Raw genomic sequence first — 6000 nt, 5'->3', positions numbered from 1 at the left:
GAACAGGCTGCCCAGAGAGGTTGGGGAGTCTCCTTCTATGGAGATACTCAAGACCTGGCTGGATGCTGACCCCCCGACCTATTATACATCACTTTAGCAAGGGGTGGGACTCAACGATCTCCTGAGATCCTTTCCAACCCTATGATCCTGTGAACGCAGATTGGGCAAGCTGGAGCTGCAATGTTTTGTGAGATTGTTTCCACCTTGACAGCCAGGCTGCGTTGTGCGCTCAGTTCTGTGCAACAACTCCACGACGTTCCCTTTAGTTTTGCATGGGCAAAGTGCTCTCTGTGTTGCAGGAGCATCATGACAGGAACATCATCTCCGACCTGTTTCGCCAGGAAATCCCCAGCCCAAACCACAACCAATTGCCTTTTGTCATCAAACCCACAAGAAACCACAGAGCACGGTGTGGTTTCTACATCCTCAGTGGGGACGGCTGCACCTGTGAGGCCAGTAGAGAAATCCCCTTCACTGGTGCAGGAGAAACTGTGTCTGTGGTGTAACTACAGCTCTGTTGTATGAGTTTGTAGAGTCACAGTGACAGAGCTGGAAGGGACCCACAGGGATCACAGTTCCAATGCCCAGCTCTACACAGCACCACCCCGAACACAAAGGAAAGAAATGAAACACCAGAGCAATGGGAAGGCTCCTTGAGGACACCCGAGGGAGGCCACCAGGATGGGCCCATCTTCCTCCCCTCTAGATGGAGCTCCAGGAGAAGCCTGAGGTCCCTTCCCAACACAAAGGAGAGAGGTTGAGCCTGCAACCCAATTTGCTTTGGAAAAAACTCAGGGTGAAAGCCAGCACATTGACAGATTGGTTATTCCCTCCTCCAGCACTGCCCATCCCATCACACTCAAGACAAAACATCTCCCTCTCCTTCACTGGGGCACTTCTCAGCCCAAAATGGTGCCCCAGTGCCCGGTGCAGGGGCTGCTATTGATACCGATGGGGTGGCTGAAAGAAATGGTTTCTTTGAGATCTTCAGAGGTTTAATTTGCACCAGGATCAGAGATATTTCATTCCCCCATGGATTCACAGCATCTCTGGCCATTTTGTGTGCAAAAGCACCAGCAGAGAATTTCAGGTTTCCTTGATGACAGCAGCCTGGATGCGTATGAAAGAGAGAACAGAGAGAAGGTAATGCTGGAACTCAGCTGTTACGGCCCATTCCCTTTTGCCAGTAAACACCATCTTCCTGACCAGGCATTAAATATCACCTCGTGTCACTTCTATTTTACTGATATTCCAACAAACATGAAGAATCTACAGGAGAACTCAAACACTCTGTAGTATCAAGCAATAAAGGCAAACCCGCAGGACCCAACTCTTGTATAAAAGCATTCCCCCTGCAAACACACGATTCCAGCTGGACCATCGCAACGCTGCTCAATTTAACTCATTGAGACCTATCTGGGCTGACACAGAACTCCACCCACGTTATTTCTATTTCTATACAATGGCCACGGACAGCACCAGAGACATCCCCATCTTTGAAAGTGTCCGCTGTCTCAGCCTTTTGAAAAGGCTTTGAAAAGCAGTGCTCCCACACAAACACCCCTTCCCACCACCCCCTTGCTAGCAGCATAATACACAGAAGGCTCCTCAGTCTTGCCATTAAATGAGAGATTCCCCTAGCCAGGCGTAAAATGGTACAGGAGCTCACATAGAACAGAGCTGGCTCTCTGTGGCTGCTTGTTGCTTTGTGAACACAAGACAAACCCTGTTGATGAAGCCCAGCGTTGTATTTGTCTGCTCGATGGCAAAGCCAAACACATTCATCTCATTTTGACCTCGCAAAACGCAGCCCAACAACAACCAGGGGCAAACCTGCCTCCAATCTGAACCAAATCGAGGACGCACAACGCACTGGGTTGGTATCCTGGCTGGCAGAGTGAGTCTGGAGAGATGGGAATGGACTCACTGACGGAGGCTGCAATGATAGGAAAAGAGGTAATGGTGTTAAACTAAGAGAGGAGAGATTTACAGTAGATGTTAGGGGGAAATTCTTTACTCAGAGGGCAGTGAGGTCCTGGCACTGAAGATGTCCCATCCCTGGAGGTGCTCAGGGCCAGGCTGGATGGGGCCATGGGCTGCCTGATCCAGCTGGGAGGTGTCCCTGCCCTTGGCATGGGTTGGAACTGCATGGGCTTTAAGGTCCCTCCCAACCCTATCCATTGATGATCCTATGATTCTAAATTCCAGATTCTTTATCTCAATGCTTGGTTTGCCAAGCTATACTGCATCTCAAGCCTCCCTGTGCCCGTATGGAGCAGGTGCAGAGGAAGAGGAGTGATTATTTGAAGACGCTCTGCAAATGGTGCTACAACCAAAGGCAGGGAAGGGTACCTCAGCTGGGAGGGAGCGAAGCAAGAGATGTCATTCTGAGATATCATTTTGCACATGGATTGAAAATTGAGTCCTACACATAGTAGTGAAGCACTGGCACAGGTTGCCAGATAGGCAGTGGGTGCCCCAACCCTGCAGACACCCAAGGTCAGGCTGGATGGGGCTGTGAGCACTGATGGAGCTGTGGGTGTCCCTGTTTGTTGCAAGGAGTGGGACCAGATGGCCTTTAAGGGTCCCTTCCAACTCAAATGATTCTGTATCTTGTTGAGCATGTGCTACAGCAGAGGCAGATTTGCAGGCTTTGGTATAGGTGGTGCCACCTTTCCTCCCTCTCAAGGAATTAAGTATCATGTGAGCTGAACAAGAGAAGAATTCAGATCCAAGGTGCCCAAAGGCTGCACTGCTGCAAGCAAAGCCTCATCTCACAGCCACCACTCTGCAGGAGCTGCCAGCATGCAGCATGAGAGCTCAGGTAAGTGCTTCAAAATCAGTCCACAAGATGAAGTGAGAGCAGGCTGATGGCGAACCAGAGCAGCCATGCACTGACTGGACCGGCAGCAAAGACAGTGGGCACAGTTCAGTCCCTACAGCACACTTTGCCCTAAGTGTGATGTTGTGCTGCAGGAAGGGAGCAGCACTTGCAGTCTCCATGTGATGCTCTCAGAGGCAATTCAGGTGTTGAGTGCTCCAACGTGAGCCGGAGGAACCAGTTATAAATGGCAGATGTTTATTCAGAGTCAAGCAACGAATATCAGCAGCACCCCTGACTTGTGATCCTTGGTGGCGTGGGCTGAGATTAAAATTAATGAGTTAAAAAATAAGGCAGTCACCCATGCTGCAAGCAAACCATCCCACCTCGCATCCTCGGCGCTTCTGAGTGCTACCAGATTTGACTCCAGACAGAATTAACTCCCACCATCTCCCCACTGCTCTCTTTGGGCATGAAGGACTGCCAGCAGCCAACTCCAATGGAACCATTGGCCAGGTCACATCCCACTGCTGGTCCAGCCCTGGGGACACCAAGGGATGGCCACAGGGATCCGCAGCATCTGTGAAAGCTGTTTTAGTGCACAGAGGGAAGGAAAGTTTCGGGTGAGCCGCTTTAAGGATGCTTTAACTCCTCTCATCCCAGATTAGCCCCCAGGACCTCACCAGCAGCAAAGCCATCTCTCTTGCTAGGAAGTTGCTGTGTCTGTGTCACACCAAACATCTGTGCTTTTAAGCCCTGGATTTTCAAATTGGATCGATGTGTTTGGAGGGAGGGGAACATCCCAAACTGCTTGTTAGAAACTGCTTGGTGAAACACCAAACAGAGACGCCGTTTTTCCTTCCTCCCCGCTCCATCACCTCTCTTCTCCTCCCTCTGTGGGCAAAGTGGTTCGAGAGATTGCAGGGAAAAAATAATCGTAGACTCATTAAGGCTGGGAAAGACCTCTAAGGTCATCACATATGTAGAAACAAGGGAAATGGGAGAGCAGAAATGTGTCATGCAAACAACAGGGAGTGCTGGGTACTTTGGCGTGAGCTCACAGAAGCAGCTTGGAAGAGGAGAGCAAAACACATATGCTTTGATGAGTGCGTCCAAACACTGCTTTGGCAGATACTGCTTCTGTAATTGAAGATGTTGCAGTTCTGCGACAGGGAGTAAAGCTTGAGCCCTGTAATAGAAGAGGAATAACTTTACATAAGATAGCCCCGGAGGTCTGGGTCCGACCAGCCAACATTTCTGCATGTGATTTACTGCCGTGGATTAGAGGGCTGCACACACTGCTCCTGCAGCAGGTCCAGTTCCTGAGCACCAGGCTGAAACCAGCTGGGCCAACCTCAGTCTTCCTCCCACGTTCTCCCGTGACCTTCTTGCCAGCCCTTCCCCAAAGCTACACGAAGGAAGCTGAGAAAAGCAGCAGGGCTGCAGCAGGCAATGCGTTTTCCCAGGGAATGCCAAAATGAAGATGGAAGAAGATGCTGGAATCTCATGATGAACACAGATGTGTGCACTGAAGCATTTCCACTGCTGATCTAACAGGGTACCTTAAAGGAGACCCCGCTGTAGGAGACACAGGAGCCCTCCTGCTCTGCTCCTGGCCCCATCAGCATACACGTGCTCCATGTCATCCCTTTCAACACCCTCCCAGCCCTCTGCCAGCTCTCAGCTGCAGCAGATTTTCCCCCTGCTGAGACTTGTCCTCACTTTCACTCTGAAGATTAAATATTTCTTTGGTGGCAGCCAGGTCTAACACATCTCAGACTATTGGTAGAGAACTGACACGCATTTCAAGTCCGATCCCCCACCAAAGGGGCTCCAAACATCCCAGCATCAGGGTAATTTCACACGTCTCAGCACCTCTGTTCTCTCTCCTCATCCAGTTTCTCTACTTAGATCTCAATGTGGGGCTGCAGATGCTTGAACAAAAGCCATGGAATGAGTTGATGACGTTTAAGGTCCTCAAATCACTTTATGATCCTATAATTCCATCCTTGGAGACCTTCAAAAGCCATCTAGACGTGCTTATGGGCACCGTGACTGAGCGGGGGTTGAACCAGATGACATCCAGAGGTCACTGCCAACCTCTCCCAATGCATGAGTCTGTGATTCAACCCCCAAAACCTTCATGTTGCTTTCCTAATTTCTCAGAATGACTCTCACTGGCTCCAATGTTAAGCAGCAGAAATTAGCGCTAAGGCCAGGGTGGGACTCAAGCAACATTTCCATCTATTTTGGATCTTACCAATGAAGGTGTGGCAATGATCTTGGTACTTACAATCCAAGTAGAGCAGGTAAGTCAAATCTGCCTCACACGAAAGATGTCACACTCAGCCACAAAAACACCAACCAACTTGTCATCAAGTCAGGTCAACCTCATCAAGACGTCCCAAAGGTTGTCCCCACCCATAAGTGTATCTACTCAGAGTGATCCCTTGGTGCATCTCCACTGCTCAGGATCAGTCCTTCCTGGAGCAGACCACGGCTCTACACTCCAGCAGCTGACAGCATCTTCACGTGAGGCATTTTTTGCTTTTCTCTCACCTCTAAAGGCCTGAAACGTCACGAGAGTCATTGGTGCAGCACATCAAAGCTGGGGTTTTCCCAGCTTGGCAGGTAGGAGCTGAGCTGCACACACACAGGAGCACACAGGGCTATTTAACTGCACAAGGCTTGCAGTACCCAAGGGCTTGGTGAGGAAATCTGGCACCACTTGCTCACAGCTGGCAAGAAGTGGGTCCCTAGAGCAAAGTATTCCCCACCTCTGGTTGAGGAACTGGTTGCTTGCCCTGACGAGCTGGAATGCAGGTGATAAGCTGGGTAGGCAAGGACACCAAGGTGTCCTGAATCCCAGTCTTTGATTTCCCTGTAACATAGGTTGTACATCACTGTGTGCAGGCTGCTGCCTCAGGGAGCCAGCTACTGTTTGGAGTATGCATGAATAATGGCACTGCTGTTTTCAACCCTTGCTGTGTAGCCACCTTCCCTCTGCCAGACCATGGGAGTCAGCCATTCAGCCTCCTTCCATCCATTTCATTGAGGAAAACAGTGCAGGGATGAAAGGTGGCTCGATTTACAGGTAAGGGGCTGAGCAGGTCGAGGGGTCAGCTCCAAAATCCCTCCTGGCTCAAGCAGAATTTCCAAATGTTTTGTGCCTCCAGCCA

At 50.3% G+C, this 6000-nt stretch overlaps 1 long non-coding RNA gene across 1 annotated transcript in view; it reads right to left on the bottom strand.

Moving 5' to 3' along the window:
* Positions 1 to 18: 18 nt before the first annotated feature.
* LOC104910889 overlaps positions 19 to 6000 on the bottom strand; it is a 47138-nt gene continuing 41156 nt past the window's right edge. Inside the window, exon 3 of the long non-coding RNA XR_002114603.1 lies at positions 19 to 4010. This is a non-coding gene — a long non-coding RNA (uncharacterized LOC104910889). The remainder of the gene's footprint in view (positions 4011 to 6000) is intronic.

The sequence above is a fragment of the Meleagris gallopavo genome, chromosome 4 (genome assembly GCF_000146605.3).
Source record: "Meleagris gallopavo isolate NT-WF06-2002-E0010 breed Aviagen turkey brand Nicholas breeding stock chromosome 4, Turkey_5.1, whole genome shotgun sequence".
NCBI lineage: Eukaryota > Metazoa > Chordata > Aves > Galliformes > Phasianidae > Meleagris > Meleagris gallopavo.
This window is presented reverse-complemented; position numbering and strand designations above follow the sequence as displayed.